The sequence below is a fragment of the Adiantum capillus-veneris genome, chromosome 9 (genome assembly GCF_014529385.1).
Source record: "Adiantum capillus-veneris isolate H3 chromosome 9, ASM1452938v2, whole genome shotgun sequence".
In the NCBI taxonomy this organism is placed as follows: Eukaryota; Viridiplantae; Streptophyta; class Polypodiopsida; order Polypodiales; family Pteridaceae; genus Adiantum; species Adiantum capillus-veneris.
Genome location: NC_140939.1, coordinates 107668550 through 107687637, shown reverse-complemented (window position 1 = coordinate 107687637; position 19088 = coordinate 107668550). Strand labels below are relative to the sequence as shown.

The 19088-nt window shown below is 44.7% G+C and overlaps 1 pseudogene; it reads left to right on the top strand.

The window, feature by feature from the left end:
- Window positions 1-13940: 13940 nt before the first annotated feature.
- LOC147450951 (uncharacterized) lies at window positions 13941-14585 on the top strand (annotated as a pseudogene).
- Window positions 14586-19088: the final 4503 nt, after the last annotated feature.

Genomic DNA, 19088 nt, shown 5'->3' with positions numbered 1-19088 from the left:
AAGGGCCCACAAGCTAGTATATAAGCACCACCTTGCCCCCATTGTATATCACTTATTAGTTGGTTGGTTCAGCAAAGTCTCTCTCTCTCTCTCTCTCTCTCTCTCTCTCTCTCTCTCTCTCTCTCTCTCTCTCTCTCTCTCTCTCTCTCTCTCTCTCTCGCGTGCGCGCGCGCGCTCATTGTACGCTTCCACATCGTCGACTTTGACAAGATGAAGATGGATATGTCCTTTGGAATGCCCATGAACCATGGCAAGTCCTCTGTATGATGTCTCACAAAACCACCAAAAATAACTTTTAAAAGATAGAGGCCCCTCTTGGAGCTACAATTGGATTGCCCTTTGATGGAAGCTCTAGATGAATCCTCATCTCAACAACGAAGGTGGCTGCGAATGTAGGCTCACAATGCTTGTGAACTCCTGCGATGGTTGCCTCGGATTGGAACCCTTTGGCTCCGGATTGATGGCACTGATTGCTAAGAAGATGCAGATGGTGTGGACCCGATATGCTGCTAAAGATGTGTATACATCGATGACAATGCAATGTCTCTTCTGGAATGATGGAATTCTCCAAGTAGATGGGAGAGATGGTTGTGCAAACATTGCCAAGACTCCAAAGCTAATAGGCTGATCTAGATGGTTCCTTTCTTTGTCGTCATGGGCCGCTAACAAATCCTAATACTCGCCATCAACATCTTCATGTTTCCAGTGCATGTCTTCAATGATGCAATCTGTCATGTCGAAGAATTTATGGCTGCAAATATCCCCATGCTAGGATTTCTTTATGTCGAGGTGTAACGAGACGGTACCATGTGCCAATGAAAAAGAATAGACTTTAGACACTTCAAAACACATGAGACACGGAGTGGCGTAGTTCCACCCCCAGAGTGCATTGGCCCCAAACTGTGACAACCCTTTCGGTATTTCTTTATATTGCTTCAACACGATACAACATTGACAACTCTAACTCCCGTGGGTAGTATGCTAGAGAATGAGCTCTTGTACATATTTAAAGACCCTTGGCCATCCAAAAGAAATTCACATGAAAAGCATAGTCTAAAAGCATCTGCTCTCAAAAGCAAGAGCCCTCAAGGCTAGTCCGTACATTGCCGCCACGTCAGCAACACCTTCCGCAAATCGCAGGTTTCCATACAACAGCCACATCAACATGTCACCGCGAATTGCGAGCATTCGTACAGATGCTTGCCACATCATCATCCTGCAAGCTATGTCTTCAGTATATGTGTGCACGCGTGTTCGCCTTTTATTTATAGGCCCCATCGAGCAAGGTCCCATAAGTTGTTGAGGGTTATGATTTTAATCCTAACCCATGGGCCACTCGGCGAGGATCTGTAAGTTGATGAGAACTTCTTCTTCTTCTGCTTTTGCTAGGGTTTAAGCCCCTCCGTCAGGATCTACAGGTTGACTAGGGTTAGTGCTAGGAAGTCCTAACCCTCTGAATCTTCGATGGCTTGACACGTCAGCAGTTTGTGACATGCCCCCCGCTTAAAAGAAGAGTAATTGTCTGCGATTTTATCTGCAAAACAACTAAAGTTAGAAAAATAATATCGGAGGGTCATTCTGTTTTCTCATTCCATATTGGAGCTCTTAATATTCTAGCGTAGCAAAATTAGCCATCACACACACACACACACACACACACACACACACCGCGTTGATCTGTAACAAGTGTCTTGATGCATTAAAGTTACATACCCAAGCAATCACACCCAAGTAGGACTATGATACATCACGATACAACACAGATGCTAACATATACATGTTACAAGACACAAAAACATATAGTCGCCGATGAACACTCCCCTAGCAAATAACATTTCAGATTCGGGCCATGAGCTATTCAACGACTCCCTCATCACTCCTCCCGCAATTAACCTAAAAAGGTCCGGGCCATGAGATATAGAGGCCTTTTACAACCAAACACTCCCCAAACCGCAGCTTGCGTCGCTTGGAGGTTCCAAGAGTAAATACTTCTCAAACTGTGTCCAAATTTCTTTTCAATACTCCTCCACAAATAATCAACAAGGTATGGGCCATAAGTAAAGCACCACTTTTCAATCATTGAATACTCCTCCCGCAAATAACCAACAAAGTTTGGGCCATGAGTATATTCAGACACTATCAAACATCATTCCTTCTCTTCAGTACTCCTCTCGAGAAAACTTGAGCCATGAGCATCCAAAAAGGTTTTCCAAAAAACAATGAAATCGGTATCAAAACCAAAATCAAGCAATCTCAAATCGGCACCAATACACGTTCAAAACAAATAAAATTCATTTCAAACAAATTCCAAACAATATTTTCAAACAAAGTTCAAGAAGTATCTAAATACAAAGCAATTATAAAATACATTCAGGGTTTTCTTCGAATAGTCGAACTTTAAGAGCGACTGGCTTGAAGTCCAATCGCAGGTCAAGCTCGTTCAGCCGGAGGTGGTCCTCCAAATATGTCAGTTGTTTGAGCAAGGGTAAGCTCCACGGGTCTATCTGGTCTCTAGGGACAATTATAAAAATTATGCCCTGATTGAAAGCATCCAAAACATCGGCCTTCTTGTAAAAGAGTTTCTCATTGTTGTAGCATCAAACAAGGCCTTTGTGCTTGACTTTCGCGAGAATCCCTCGGATTTGTTCGTGGTTGCAGAGTATTCTGATTATTTGGAATCTTCTGTAATAAACTCTAGCTTCCCTTTCATAAGCTTGTATCGGACTGTAGCATGGTCCATAAGTTCTTGTATTGTTGATACTGTCACAAACTGCTGACGTGCCAAGTCAATAAAGAGCAGAGCCAACCTACAGATCACAGCCGAGGGGCCTAAACCCTAAGAAGAACAAGCAATAGAAGAAGAAGTCCTACCAACTTATGGGACCCCATTCGATGGGGCCAAAGTGACATAAAGGATTAAAATAAAGCAGGACCCACACACAAAGAAAGGCTTGCGTAGCAGCTGATGTCGCGAAAGGAATACGGAAAAGCCGAAAATTGCGCAGACATGACAACGTCGCAAACTGTACGGATTTCCGCGTTTTGCGTTGACTGCTGACGTGGCAATTGTACGGAATTCCGTGATTTACAATGGCAGCTTTTTGGCATTGCTTTTGGACCAGAACCCTTTGTGTTTGAAGGCTTTTCAAGTAAATTGCTTTTGGGGCCTAGGGCCTTTAAATATGAGGCCATGGGCTCATTCTCTGCATGCTTCCTGGAGAAGGTGCAGAGTTTGGAGTATCGGCTTATACTGTGTTGATGCAATGTAAAGAAATATCGAAAGGGGCGCCAAGGTTTGGGGCCAATACTCTCTGGGGTGGAATTCCACCACTCCATGCCGCGTGTCGTCTCTCTCTCTCTCTCTCGATTCAGTTATTATTGATGTGCTAAAAGTCTGTTCAGTCTGTTCTTTTCTATTGGCACGTGGTGCCCGTCTTGTGACAAATACTTGTTTAGAAAGACAATATTCCTATAATGGTGATGGCAATCCAATTGTATAACGCTTGCATTGGTCCTCTGAGGGAATCAACTTGAAGAAAGACAATGTAAGGTAAACATCGAGGAACCTTTGGTTGTAGTCTTCCATGGTTTCCGTGGCAAGCATTTTTCAAGTTTCCCATTCGGACAAAATCTGGACTTCGAACAGGGAGGTCATGTAGCAGCGTGCAAAAATGGTCTTGAAAGCCTTCCAGACCTTGGAGCATGCGGTTGGGTAGCAATTGAACTCTGTCACTGCATGGCATTATCATTGAGAAATCCCACAGCTCGAAAGATCTTTGATTCTTCTGTGTAGTTCCCCAATCCATAAATGTTGTCAAACTGTTGTAGAAACTGCAAGCTTTCTTCTTATCTTTCACTATAAAAACGTGAAATTTTACTGATGTTCCACCATCCTTGAAATCTTTTGGTAGGTTTGGTGCAAACCCCATATATGGATAGTAGGGATATCCATATGGGCGCCAACCATTGAACCCAGGAGGTGGTGATGGTGGGGGAGCTGGTGGCAACAGCTGTGGCAGAGGCGGTTGCATCGGCAGACGGTTGTACCATGTTCCTGAAAACTCCCAACAGACTGAATGAACTTTAGACGTTTCAAAACAATTGAACTAAAAGAGAGAGAGAGATTTCACACGAGACATGAAGTGGCGTAGTTCCACTCCCAATGCACTGGACCCAAACTGTGGCGCCCTTTTCGGTATTATGTATATCGCTTCAACACGGTGCAACACTGGTTGCTCTGCTTTGTATCTCCCGCACATAGTATGCCAGAGAATGAGCTCTTGTACACATTTGAAGGCCCATGGCCATCCAAAAGCAATTCACATGAAAAGCATAGTCTAAAAGCATCTGCTCTCAAAAGCAAGCGCCCTCACGCCCCAGAGCTAGTCCGTACATTGTTGCCACGTCAACAGCACCTTCCGCAAATCGCGGGTTTCTGTACAGCAACCATGTCAGCAGGTCAGTGCGAATTGCGGACATCCATACAGATGCTTGCCACACCATCATCCTTCATGATATGTCCTTCAATGTGTGTGTGTGTGTGTGCGCACGTGCATGCGCATGTACCTTTTATTTTTAGGCCCCATATGGTGGGGTCCCGTAAGTTGTTGGGGGTAGGATTTTGATCCTAACCCATGGGCCACTTGGCAAGGATCTGTAAGTTGGTGAGGACTTCTTCTTCTTCTGCTTCTACTAGGGTTATGCCCCTCAATCAACCTGCACGTTAGCTGGGTTAGGGCTAGGCATTCCTAACCCTCTGAGTTTCAATTGGCTTGACACACCATCAGTTTGTGACATGAGGTGGTCAAGCACGCACACCAAGGCAAGTACCCTCTCGCAAGCGCACTACAGTTGTAACCCCGGTATACAATGTTTGTATTACCTACATTCAAGGCGCCCAGTCCTACGCAGAATGGCAGGTCCTGGAGTTCCTTGAGTGAGAGAAGTGTCCTTGGGCGATGTCACGTGCACATGGCTCGGTGTGCCACATTGACATGCTTCATCCACTTCCAAAGCTAATCTATCCCTAAATAGGAGTGTCTAGAATCCTTGCCCTTGATTCCTAACACAAACTGCTTCCGTGTCAAGCCACTAAAGAACAGATCCAACTTGCAGATCCCGGCCAAGGACCTAAACCCTAGAAGCAGAAGCAACAGAAGAAGTTTTACCAATTTGCAAAGTCTTGCTGAGTGGCCTATGTTTAAAGAGGAGTTCCCACCAACTTATGGGACCCCATCGATGAGGCCCAGGGGACCTAAAGACATTAAAGTAAAGCCGGCACACACACGCGTACGTTAAGACCTGATGATGTGACACTTGTACGGACTGTAACAGACTTGGACACTCCAAGTCGAGAATCTACCGCGTCACCACAAAAAATCACTTCAAAACAGTTCACAGTTTACAATTGATTCGACACTGGCCCGACGGAGTTCCGTGCCTAGAGATATTGGCCCCAAGACTGGCGCCCCTTTCGGTATTTCTTTTTGTATTAATCTGTGTTCAAAGTACAAGAGTGCAGGCAGGCGCTCACTCTCAGACTCTGCGTCCAAATGCTCTGAGTTGTGAGGCCATGCCCACATATTTAAAGGTTTACAAAGGATGCTAAAAGCAGAGCCCCAAAAGCTGTCCCAAAAGCTGGTGAATCAAAAGCTTTTGAAAATAAAGCAAAAGAGCTCTCTCTCTTTCTCTCTTTGGTAAAGCAAATCAAATTTGTGTAGAAAAACAGCCTTGCTTTTTCGTACACCCTGGCACGTCAGCAGCCCAGCACAAACAGCGCCGCAATTCACGAAAATCCATACAATGTGCCACGTCAACATGTCCAGCGCGAATTTCGAAAATCTGCCACGTGTCATTGCTGCATTTTCTCGGGCCTACCAGCCGGGGTGTGTGTCTATGCTCTATCGCAAGGCCAGCCACGTCACCGATTTGTGACACGGACGCCCGCACTTTGTGCTGACCTGCTGACATGGCAGCCTGTATGGAATTCCACGTTTCACGCTGACCTGCTGACGTGGCTACCTGTACGGATTTCCATGATTTACACTGGGCAGTTTTCAGCGCCAGCTTTTGAGGTCATATGCTTTTGAGTTTAAATGCTTTTCATGTAATCGCTTTTCAAGGACAAGGGCCTTTAAATATGTATAGAGGGCTCGTTCTCTGGCACTCTTCTGGGTGAAGGTGCAAAGCGTGAGTGTTGGCATTGACCGATGAGTTCAAGTAATATAAAGAAATACCAAAGGGGTGCCAAGGTTTGGGGCCAGTGCTCTCTAGGGGTGGAACTCCACCACTCCTTGTGTCGTTTCTCTCTTTCAATTCAGTTGTTATTAAAGTGCTAAAAGTCTGTTCAATCTGTTCTTTTCCGTTGACACGTGGTGCCCGTCTCGTGACAATTCCTCTCACATCAGAAGCGCAATTCAGCCCCAGATGTACCCCTTGTTTGCCATCCGCAATCCCACATCAAGACGGATCCAAAGGTGCATCAAATCAGCCCTAGAGGTGCTTCATCTTGAAGAGCTACCAAGGCGACATTCCCAATTCGAGTCAGTACAGTCTGCACTTGAGGTATTGCATGTGTTCCCCGAGTCAAAGAAGCATCCTTGGGCAAACGTTATGACACACTCAAAGACTAGAGAGAAAATAAAAAAATCAAAGATTAGCGGATTAGTGCAAAATCACAAAGCTCTGATACCAATGTGAGGTGTACAGCGGAATTTGAATGGTGACAAGATCTAGACTTTAAACTTCCACAAATCTTTACTTATTTCCTTGCTTGAATGTGTGCTGATAAACTTGTCTAGGCAAAGTTTCTAGGTGAAGCTGTCGCACATCTACCAGCCTGGAAATTTGATTGAAAGGAATGACTCGTTGGATTCCTCTAACATAAAACTGCGTGCACGTCATACCAAATGCCCATCGTAGTGTAACATCATCTGTCAAAACTCATGAACAAATCATTTTTGCAAGAGGGTAACTGGAAAACCTAATCTAATGGACTCGTCCAAACATGAAGTACCTACAAACAGGCTCACAAAAATGCATGTACTTATCCTCCTAGGATTCCACATACTCCTATCTAGAGATAGGTACAGAATTGTCTTTGGAAGTTGATGAAGCATATCCACGTGGCACACAGAACCATGTGCACATGATAGTAAATCAAATGTCACAATGTAAAGATGAAACCTAAATCTACAAAGGCATACATCAAACCGTAGTAACAGCTACAAAGACCTTATCTAGAGCAAAAGAGTGAGTAGCAATATACCAAAAATAGTAACAATCTACAGAGCACAACAACGTGCGAATCACTGTTGACTCTTGACTATACTCGCATAGCGAGAGGGAAACATGAGGTATACTCTACAGACAAGACATCGTCAAACAATAATTTCTCTTTGAATCTACTCATTGGATTGTTCACATACTCTATGGAAGCTGCTTTGTAGGAAGACATGGAGAAATGCAACCTTCCCATGTTTGAATGGCCTACAAAGTATGGTGAATGAAAAAATCCCCAACAAATTCCTATGTCCAAGTCTTATTGCCAATAAAAGATAAAAAGAAGGGCAGCATCGGACTAGCCAAGAGAGATCGTGCCTTTTGGGCATGACACCGAACATACAATCGTACCAACAAAGGACCAGAGATATCTTGATTGTCCACTACACGCGAGAACTACCAAGCTAGGAGAGGACAAGCCATGAAAGAGCGAGGAACATGGGAAGGGACGGGGCACACAAGTGGTGGCAACACTGGTGCAGGTGGAATCCTAGGGCATAAACCCTATTCCAAAAAACTTTTGTTCCTTATTCTGAATCCTCAAGAACCAAGGTTCTCGCCTTTGGATCTCACCTTCCAAACTCAGGGCATGGCATCCCTACAACTCCTTTCCAACTCTGTTCCCAGAGTCCTCTTCTATAAAAATCCTGGCAGCAACTCTGCTTTCCTGGACGCCAAATCCTTCCTTGGAATCTCAAGTTCTCGATCCCAACTCGAGAGTCTACCACTCTCAGATTCATGGATCTACTCCCAAACTCGGGTATGAAAGCGATGTCGGCATTTACAGTAGCTCCCATCTCGAAAGCTTGAATGCCCAACTTGGTGGCCAACTCCATTGATATGAAGTTGTGAGTAGAGCCAGGGTCAAACAGATGAAGGCATCATGCTCCCTTACCTTTCCCCAAGCATAGGAGAGAGGTGAACCTTTGCAATGAGCATCCTCTTTTGGAGCTTCGATGGTGGAAGCTCTAGGAGTCTCATTGCGGGCAATTCTCTTGGGGCAAGAACGATAGCCATGTCCTTGCTCCCCACACTTAAAACATTTGTGGTCCTTACAAAAAGCTTCAAGCTCTTTAGAAGAGAGTTTATTTTTACCTTTGTAAACTCCCTTCTCTTCGCCTGCAAGTGGAACCATATATGCGCAGGGCGTATCTGCCAAGTGGTGGAAAATTTTTCTCATCGCGCCAATAAATGATGGCTCTCCACACGTTTTTAGACATGCAGGAGATGATAAAACATCAAGCCTTTTAGGCCTTTTCAATGGGAATTTTTTAAGAGGAGCATCAGATGGACAAAGAGGGTTTCTCAAAATATCAGTGCATCAGTCCATGTGGTAAAAAAACAAGTATTTATGGGTGTTACATGTGTGTGTGTGTGTGTGTTCGTGTGTTCCAACATTGAATACATATACACAAAAGAACATGACGTTCAAAATACGATTGGCTCTAGATGACTAGGCAAGGATTTGTACAAAAATGACTCAGTCTTTGATTCATTCATGTATAACATAATAAGAATGAGGTATCATTCTAATGATTTATACAAAAGTAGAAGAACTATTAAGGTCATCTCGATTGAGTGTCACGTGCACATCTAACCCTATGTATACGTGGACAAGCTACTTCATGGCAAGGGTTGGGTTCAGTTTAGTCAGTCTAGAGTGTTCTGGCACTTTTGTGAGTCTGTTCGCATACCGTGCATGCCCAGGTACTTAGAGTAGATGCATATCCTCTGGTTGCACACAGCATGATCATCAGATTTCCATCAAAACCCATCATGAGCATTTTTACAGTGCATAGACCTATTTTCTCTATTTTTGACAGTTTTCACTTATTATTTTTAAGTGACTTTTGTTGGGAACTAGGCAGGGCAAATTAGCCAAGCATGTATATAAAGAAACCTAGCGCTAGCACTTTCTGGCAGAAGAGGCAGCAGGAACACAGTGTTCAACAGGCATCTTCTCAGCAAGATCCCCCCCCCCCCAGACCCTACCGTTTTGCAACAAGCAAGGCCTACCGTTTTTGCATGACAGACAAGCCTTGGCGTTTTGCATAGCAGATCACCCCCAACAGTAGCAGAACAGCAGATTGGCCCAAGCCTTAGCAGATTTCCACAGCAAGACAACATTCAGCCCTAGCGTTTTTACATCAGCATAACCATCCAGCGTTTTGTAGATTCACCGCGACGGAACACCAAGAAGCATCAACGTTTTCAGTTTTCAACAACTAGACACCGCAGGAGAAGTCCCGAACCTCGCAGATCTCACCTTCCCGCAACAGATCCTCGCCGCACGGTCAGATCCACCGAAGTTTGCAGTTTCAGCCCGGAAAACGCAGATGCTGTCAGCGCGTCGTCGTCGCATCGTCGCCATCGACATCGTCACCGACATAGAGTCAGAATTCAGCAGATAAAGATTTGCAGATTTCAGCCCTTAGCGTTTTCAGATTTCAATCCGTTTCGTCGTCATCCTCATCGTCGTCGACATTGTCGGCAAGTCCAAAGCATTGTAGAGATTTGTGCAATCAATAGTAGACCACTCTCGCCATAGAGAGTGGGGCCTTCGGAGGAGGGTTTTGACAACATCCTGGTGTCCTATTCTTCTCTCTCTATCTCTCAGTCTCATGCACCTTCATTCACAGTGTTTATCAACTTTGTTTGTGTCCATTGCACTCTCTCACTAAAGGAACAGAAGGCTCTCCCTTCCGTAAGTAAAAGGAACCCTTGAGCACAGTTCGGAGCACTCATCTTGAGCAAAGTTCAACATTCACTTCCGCTGCACCTTACATTGAGTCATCAAGGGTCTCCAAAGTTGGATTGCAACACGCTGAACCTTTTTAAGTCAAGATAGAATTCTCACCTGCATCCATATAGTCAAGACAACATATATGTTAGACTTGGCTACCCTTGGGCTGATCTGGCTCTAGTTCCTCAGAACGCGTTGTTCTCTTGCAAAGGCTCATGCTTTCCTCTGCTCCTACTTCCTCGTGTAGAGGGAGTACTCCTACAAATGATATACTCAGAGATCAAAACATGAAAAGAGTTACCTTTCATGTCTCGACACTCGGAACACAACTCGGTTTTTAAAAAGCAACTTCCCGGGAGAGACCTCATCGTAGAGAACCTTCTGATCCAATCCTACACACACAAGAGGTGTGTTCTCGGGTTTCCTTCTCGTAAATCAGCCCCAACTACATCGTCTATGGGCTGAAAACAAAGAAAAAACAGCAGCTTGTCGCGATGGAACCCGCCCACTCCATCTTAGCATCATCCGGTACACTCGGGGCAGACATCGGCATCACCCGCAGCCGGTGTTTTACTGCTTTATTTAACCTTTGGCTCCCCACTTATGAAGTGGGTGGCCAGACACTTTTTAAAAATGTAAGAACCTGCTAAAACTCGATAAAACCTTATAAGCTGAAAATAATGCTTACACAATCACAAGCCAGCCATCCTTGGATGTAGTCTCATGCACGAATGCAATGCACGAATGCAATGCTAACATAGACCTCTTTATAGAAAAGCATCTGCTTTCCCGAAAAGCAACCCCTTTCTCCAAAAGCATCTATTTTTTCTGAGTTTCCTCTGAACCCATCTTCATTCAAGTGCTTGCTCATCCTTGTGCACAATTCTAGATCAGTTCAGAATTTCCCCTTGACTATGGATATTCCCTTTCCGATGCTCCCGGCACCCACCTTGTGACGCATCACAAAACCCATCACCTAATCTTTTCTCACCAAACTTACAATACAATCTCCTTCGTGATGCTCTATGTCACCCATCCTACGGTGCATCATAGATGTCCGTTCCCGCATGGTCGAACACTTCTTCCCAATGCTCACCCATCCAATATGAAGCATCAGAAGTACTCATTCTTGGTGGGCTTAAAGGTATTAAAGGTATTCCCGTTCACAGAGCTCCTCTCATTATTCTGAATGGCGCATTCAAATATCTATACTCGGATGTTTGCGATGCCCAAGTGTAATGCATGGAAATAGACCAATTCTCATAATTATGTGGCTTCAATATTAGAGCATTCAAAACAATGGGAAGATTGAGAAGATGGATAGAACGAAGTCAAGCAGAAGTAAAAGTAGTAGTGGTATATACACCACCGAGAAAAAGAAGCCTGATGTATTTGTTTCGTAGCCGACAAAGTTGTCATAGGAGCCGTGTAGGGAGGCGCTGTGGACATTGCCTTAGTATCTACCATGGGTTTAGTACTAGCAAAAGTATCAAATAAAGCACGGTCAATGCCCGAAATAGTCAAGGAGTCTCCTCTCCTAAACGAGGCAGCATCTTCTTGACGAGAGCCATCCAAACCCAATAATTGTCAATTTTGGTGGAAGTCGAGTATCCGTTTTGGTACTGGAAGTAGGAGGAGGTTGAGTGTCATCTTCCTCAAAGTAAGTACCAATCAGAATGACTTTGCCTTTAGATATTTTATCTTGAGGGTGAATACAATAAGCCCCTTCCAAACTCACTTCAAAGTTCTCACCTTATGTGTCTCAGCGCTATTCCTCACAAACAAAAACTGCAGACATGTAATATTACAACTTCAATCTCAAAGTTGAAGCTCGTCATAATACGCAGAAGAGGGAATTTCAAAGAAACCTCCGCCACTTTTGTTTCCAATCGATATCAGATACGAGCTACTAGTTGCAAATGGGAAGCCGGAGCCATCAGTTCACATGCCACTGCTGCTTGTGAAAATGCCCAACATCTTCAGGTGTTGTATGTGGCTCTCAAGTTTAAAATCGGTACTCTTGCTCCCATCTTCAAAGAAGACTAGTATTATAATCTTTGCTAGTGTTTTGAGCTCCGTTATAGCATCAAACTTACGAATTTGGTATCATGTGTGGCCCTTTACTCTTGCCTACCCCATTCCTCATTATTTGCGCATACTGTCCAATTTTTTTCTAAGGTTTCATCAGAAACCCTTCTCAGCAGCAGACGTGAGCGTTGTCCTCTCCAGACTAGGATTCAAAACAAGGAGTGAGCCGAGAAAACATACCCGGAGCAGAGGATGCGTCACCCATCTGCAGCGGGCGACGACCTCAGACTCCACTTCTCACGATCATCAACCCAAATGAAGGAAGAAATCTCCGGTTCCGTCGATGAAAACGGATTCCTAGCTATATCCTTCACTAGGACCAAAGAGTATCCTTCACTAGGACCAAAGAGGAGTAGGCTAGCTCCCTTTTCACCTCCTTTGGGTCTATCTCCCGTTCCGTCGATGAAAACGGATTCCTAGCTATATCCCTCACTAGGACCAAAGAGGAGTAGGCTAGCTCGCTTTTCACCTCCTTTGGGTCTCTCCTACAATTCCCTGCATGTGTGTGTCCTGCCTTGGAGAAGGTAAGGCTGGTTACAGACCGCGTGCCCAAGCTTGGGCGCGCAGACGTGGAGGCTAGGCGACGTTTGCTGATACGCAGGGCAGAAAGGGCAGAGGACAAGGTCTTGGATAGGCGATACCCCCTGTCCAAGCTCGGGCGGGGGTTGAGCTTTTGCCAGGTCAGCCAAAATCAGGCGGCGAACCAATGCGATGGACGCAGCTGCTGAAAATGATTTTTCTTTATGATAAAATAATGTAGCCAGTGTGTAATGCATGCCCGCCCATCATCAAAAGTGACGGGCACCCGCATTGGCAGTGTGTATCCAGCCTAGACTAATGGGGGGCAACTCTAGAACGGCTTGGGGAGAAGAACATCCTATCTTTCCCTATGTTCATTGGTCTACTTTTCCTACAAGCACGGAGCTCTTCTCTTCAACGTGATTTTAGATTAGCAATTTAGAGCGCCTTCCCATAGGCTCTCCAAAAGCGCCCCTCAGTGGGCCTTCGCAACAAAGTGGTTTTCCCATACAACCGACATAACAACCGAAGAAGGTTAAGCAGCTGCTAGTCTGGTGGGTGGTTGAACCACCCCCCACAATGGCCGCCATGCATCTTGACTGGGGGGAGAAGGTAATTCACTGATTTTTTACTCGTGACCTTCACAGCGTGACCTGCAACGGTTGCATTGGAAAGTAGGCACCAACTGCTTCTTCACCACCTGACGGTACCACGCCGAAGCGACCTTCTCATGCTGGCCCCTTATATAATATTGCGACCTTCCACGGCAACATCACAAGCTGCAAGTATCGCCATCCCAGTAGATTTGCTCAGTACTGCGCTCTCGCCAGGTCTCTCTCTCTTTCTCTCTCTCTCTCTCTCTCTCTCTCTCTCATGCTCATGAACTCCACACAAGCACTCTGTCTGCAGAGTCCGCTGTCTACTACGTTATCCACAGCTACTACGTGAATGCGCATGGAAGGTTTTTAGTTATAAACGGCTCTCTCTCTCTCTCTCTCTCTCTCTCTCTCATACACACACACACACACACACACACACAGAAGCACTCTGCCTGCAATTACTGTGCAACTATATTGCTGCTCGATTATGCGCAGTTCCTTTCAGCTGCACATTAATTTTTTCATGCTGGGAACTGAACGCTATTCAACACGCGGATTCTGCAGGGCCTGCAGCGAGCTAGCTCATAATAATAAAATGCATAACATACAGAGTATTTAAGTTATTAAATTTTGATATTGCATTCAGACCGACCACTCTCTGTGCCTAATTTGCTGTGGGTGTGACTATTTGCAGGTGAACACCTGACTCCATGGACCTCAACTCCTTGTGGCTACATGACTCTCAGGAAAGTGTGCCCTCCACGCAAATGGAAAACGAGATGCACTTCATGGAGGAGGACTGTGAAACGCCACCGCCACCTGTAGTATCACAACTACAGGCCGTTGCAGTGCATGCTCCTCGCCTTGTTCGCCCCCATGGAAGGCCAATACAATTCGGGGCTCGAGGGCCAACATCTGTCTTTACTAGTCGGCCAGGTCCACTCCAATGCTTACATGCGGCTCGTCCAACACTCCATGGAACTTCGGCGTTGCCAACCAACCCTCCTATCCAAGCACACCCACCACAATTGCGATCGCCAATTGCTCCAAACTGAGCGGTAGGTGGCGGGCCAAGGTTGGCCACGATTCCAGTCTCAAGTGATAGCAACACCGCCATTGTCGAGGGGGGATCCAACACCATTCCAGCCAGAACCGCTATGTTGCCATCTTCTCGCAATGTGTGTCAGCCAGTTCCCACTAAAGCACCGTCCATTGGAGGGCGTGTGAATTGGCGTCCACGAGGTGATCATCTTGGTGGAAGCCAAAAAGGACCTAGAGGTCCGAATCATGGAAGGTGGGCTTCTAACTAGGCTAAAGGATCGATGGCAAGCGATTGCAGACATCTGTCGAGCTAGTGGTCTCCATCGTAGTAAAAGTCAATGCAAGAACAAGTGGGAAAAAATCAGTGGGATGTTCAATAGGATTCGAGACTATGAGAATCACATTCCTTCGGGATGGAACAGTTTTTGGCAAATGTCTCTAGCAGAGAGACGCGATAAAGGCTTGCCAACGGATGATTTCCCTAGTGATCTCTACGACAAAATGGTTCAATTGTTTGCTGGCGATCGCAACGTGGACGTTGGAGCCAATCTGGTCGACTCCCATCCTGCCGACACTGCTCCAACAGGTGAGCATGGTGTCCATTTCTCTCTCTCTCTCTCTCTCACGTTCTCTCTCTCTCTCTCTCTCCCTCTCTCTCTCTCCTTCTGTGTGTGTGTGTGTATGTATGCTAAATGCTACCTTTTAGCTTGTGGGGGATGACACAGAAGATGCCCACACACCATCTGACAAGGGTGGCCAAGATTCTGCTGAGGACTCCTCCTCAGGGGGAGTGAAAGGAAAACGTCATCCTCGAGTGCATGTTTGGACCATCAAAGATCTAGTCGAAACAACCAAAAGACTGACAACTATCTACGAGGAGTTCGAGGTTGGTCGTGCAAGGCGCTTTGAGGAGGCTGAGCGTCGAAGAGATGCACGAGAGGAGGCTAGAGACCGCCAAGCATTAGAAATTGAGCATGCTAGGCTTCAAACAATGCGTGAGGGCACAGATGCAATTTGCTCCTCTTTGGGCAAAATTGCGAAGTGCATTGCGTTTATTCGAAAACCCCAAGACCCTCATGTGGAGTAGGTTATCATCTAGGTCATCAAATGTCTTTGTTGTCTTTATTTTTCCTCATATGGAACTTGTCCACCTTTCAATAATCTCATCTACATTTTTATCACTCTTTGACATCGGCCCTACAGTGTTTTCACTCAAACTCTGTGAGTATGGCACAAAGTGTGAACAAGTTGTGACAGTCAATTTTCATAATAGACTTGATTAATTTGTAGATTCAACATTCTGAGAATGTCAATTTCATCCACTGCAGGATCAAATGCTTGTTTCTTTTATTGGCTTTCTATGCAATTATTTGCATGTAGCAATTACAATAGGCAGTAAGTGTACAAATTAAGTATGTGCTTAGTACACATTTTATATTGAAGCTTTGTTGAAGGGAAAAGATGGATAAAATATCCCATCAAAGGCCAACATTAAACATAGGATCTTACTGTACAAGTTTAAACGTCTCATTTGAAGTCTTTGCAAATTTTTTCCACGTACTCTCTGATATCTTACTTCACAGGTTCCTCGTAAAATAATTCACGTACTCTCTCTCTCTCTCTCTCTCTCTCTCTCTCTCTCTCTCTCTCTCTCTCTCTCTCTCTCTCTCTCTCTCTCGTAAAATCCAGGAGCTCGAACAACACTCGTAAACTGGAGCACAACACCCTACTTCAAAACAATAAAAGGCAACCAAAGTTGCAACCTGAATTTAAAAAGAGACCAAGAAGTCTTTGCAAAATGTTTCAATTTGCACTTTTGAAATCTTACTTCACAAGTTCGTCATAGAATAATGCAAGTTTCCTCTCTCTCTCTCTCTCTCTCTCTCTCTCTCTCTCTCTCTCTCTCTCTCTCTCTCTCTCTCTCTCTCTCTCTCTCTCTCTCGTAAACTGGAACACAACACCCTAGTGCAAAACAATAAAAGGGCACTAAAGTTGCAAATTAAAATTAAAAATAGACCAACATTGCAATAAACCCTATTATGAAGTTAACAATACAAGGAATCTTGCGAGTATCCTCATAGCAACCCTGATATCCTCATGTATTCGAATAGGACGTCCCTAGTGCATCCACGTAGCACTTGTGGGGTAGGTGCTATTGTAGAGTCATCCAACAACACTTCATCATCTGCATCTGTTGCCCCTTGCACTCCCAAGTCCACCAATATGTTGTGCAAGATACAACATGCCACAATTAACTTTGGTAGAAACTCAACATCTGGGTTTCGAATGCGTTGTAGAAGGTAGCCCCACATTTGCTTGAGGCGGCCAAACGTGCGCTCCACAATGATATGTGTGCTCGAGAGCTTGTAATTGAAAGTTTGTTGTTGTGCGGAAACGGAATCACCAACCAGGGTAGGTTGAGGTATCCTCCATCGCCGATGATGAACTCTCTTAGGTGATGACGATCGAAGGTAATAGCACGGCCATTGAATATGGCATTGGATTGTGCCAATGTATAGATAGAGGAGTTTCTGAGAACTCGGATATCGTTGCACATCCCAGGCATCCCGCACATGACGTGTAAGAAACGCATGTTGCTATCTACAATACCCTGTAGTGTCATCGAGTAGTTGTGATCCCTGTCATACCAGTGGGTGTGTGCCCGACAACTCCATGTTGATGTGCATAGCATCGATTGCGCCGCAACAGTTCGGAATTCCCTGTTTCTCCTCAAAGTCGTCCTTTAGAGGATGCCAACCTTGTGGAGTCCTAGGCCAACATATGATTGAGTGTTTGTGTTTCAATAGTGCATACACAAATTGGCGTAGCACTCGACACACTGTGAATTTCCCAACACCATAAAGGTTTGCCATGTTGTGCAGTGGACCGCCAGCACCCAACAAATGTAGTGAAATTGCCACCTTCTTGCACACGGACAGTGAATGTGTTGGAACAGCTTCTCGTATTTGTTGTGGGATTGGTCGTTGTTGCAACTCCTTTGACACCAGAGCACATACATGGTCAAAGCAAGCTCGAGGAATTCTTAGGTTCTCCTCAAACCTCAGGTCATCTCCCTCTGTGAATTGGAAGAATGTGTGCCAGAAGTGGATACTGCGTGGTTTCACGTACCATATTCCTACTACTGCATTCTTTCGACGTTGCATGCCATGAGCACAAGCCGTGATGCAGCTAATGGGATAAATTGCCACATCTGTCAGATCCTCCTCCATTTCTTCGATTGCTTCATGGCTAGACCGCAAGGAAAAGAAGATGGAATTACGCATAGATAGCCAATACTGCAATGCTAGGTTTATTGCCACTTGTGCCAAGCCGAAGGCGCTAGCAGTCTCAGCTTCGTGCATTGCTGGGATGGATGAATATATACGCTTGCCTATGAAAAGAAATGGAGTGGAGACCTACAACGTTCAGTGCATGGAAGGTGCAAAGATCCGCAGATAAACGGATCCTGGAATCGATGAAGAGAAAAAATCAGCTGGAGCTTGAAGGTAGAGGTTGAGCAGATGCAAGTGATGTAGTTACGGATGCATAACTTCAATAAGATGCTGCTGAGTACTACGTTGAAAGAGTAGGATGATGGAGTTTAATCAGGTATTGTGCAGGCAGAGGCCTTGAACTATAACCTCATGAAAGGATTTTACAAAATGAGTGGATCTACTATGGTTTTGGAGGTTTTTTTCAAAACCCTGAAAGGACACTTTTATGTCCTGTTAGGTTACCAATCTAGTGTTAATCCCAAGATTAGTTAAGATAAAATGTTAGCAGATAGACAAGCTCTTCCATTGTCCGACTTTGGCGGCTTCAAATTGATGTTGTTGGTGAAGGAGAACAAGTCCAAATGCCTTGAATTTTTGTGTGGTATATGCTCTCATGGCATGTAAGGTCACTCCATAAGCCAAAGCTCAAAATCTGTCCATTTGCTACTTTTTCTCAGTCTATCGCAATAGACTAGCATTTTTTTGATCTGGGTCCTTTTTTGCAGTTGTGACTCCACCAATTGGTTTCCCAAGTTATGTGGACAAAGAACATTTCTTCATCTCTTCTCTCAAACATGAGGATGTTATTGTTGGGGTACCATGGTTTAACCGCATGACTTCTAACATAAAGTTCCTTGAAAGGACAATCTAATTCACCTACAAGAAAAAGAACATGTACATAGATGCTTATGAGTTGGGGAACACCACATCCCTCCAATAAAGGGAATAAAAAGGAATTAGAGTTGTCTAATTTCCTAAATGGATCCCAAGATGTTTTCATTGATGACATCTCTAATGAGATACCTCTAAAATGAGGGATGATGACCATGCAATTGAGCTCCTACCAGAAAGCTCAACGCCTAACAAGCCTCCTTATCAAGTTTCACAAGCCCAGCAAGAGGAGATCATGAGGCAAGTGCATGAATTGGTGGAAAAAGAGATGGTGAGGTCTAGATCCTCGCCATTTTGTTCACCATTACTTTTAGTGCAAAAGAAAGACAACATATATCACATGTGTATCGACTATAGATCACTAAATAAGATCACTATCAAAAATAGATTTTTCGTGCCGCAGGTAGAAGCTCTATTTGATAAGTTACAAGTTTTGGCCTGACAAATGCTCCAGAGGCATTCAAACTCATGATGGACAAAAATCTTCAGGCCATTCAAATTTTTTTGAGGAGTACAAGAGACATCTCCAGGTAATCTTTCAAGTTGTGAGAGAGAATAAGCTTTTCATTGATCAAAAGAAAAGTGATTTTTTCCTACAAGAAATTCAATACTTAGGTCACATTATCTCTAAAGATGACACCTGTATGGATG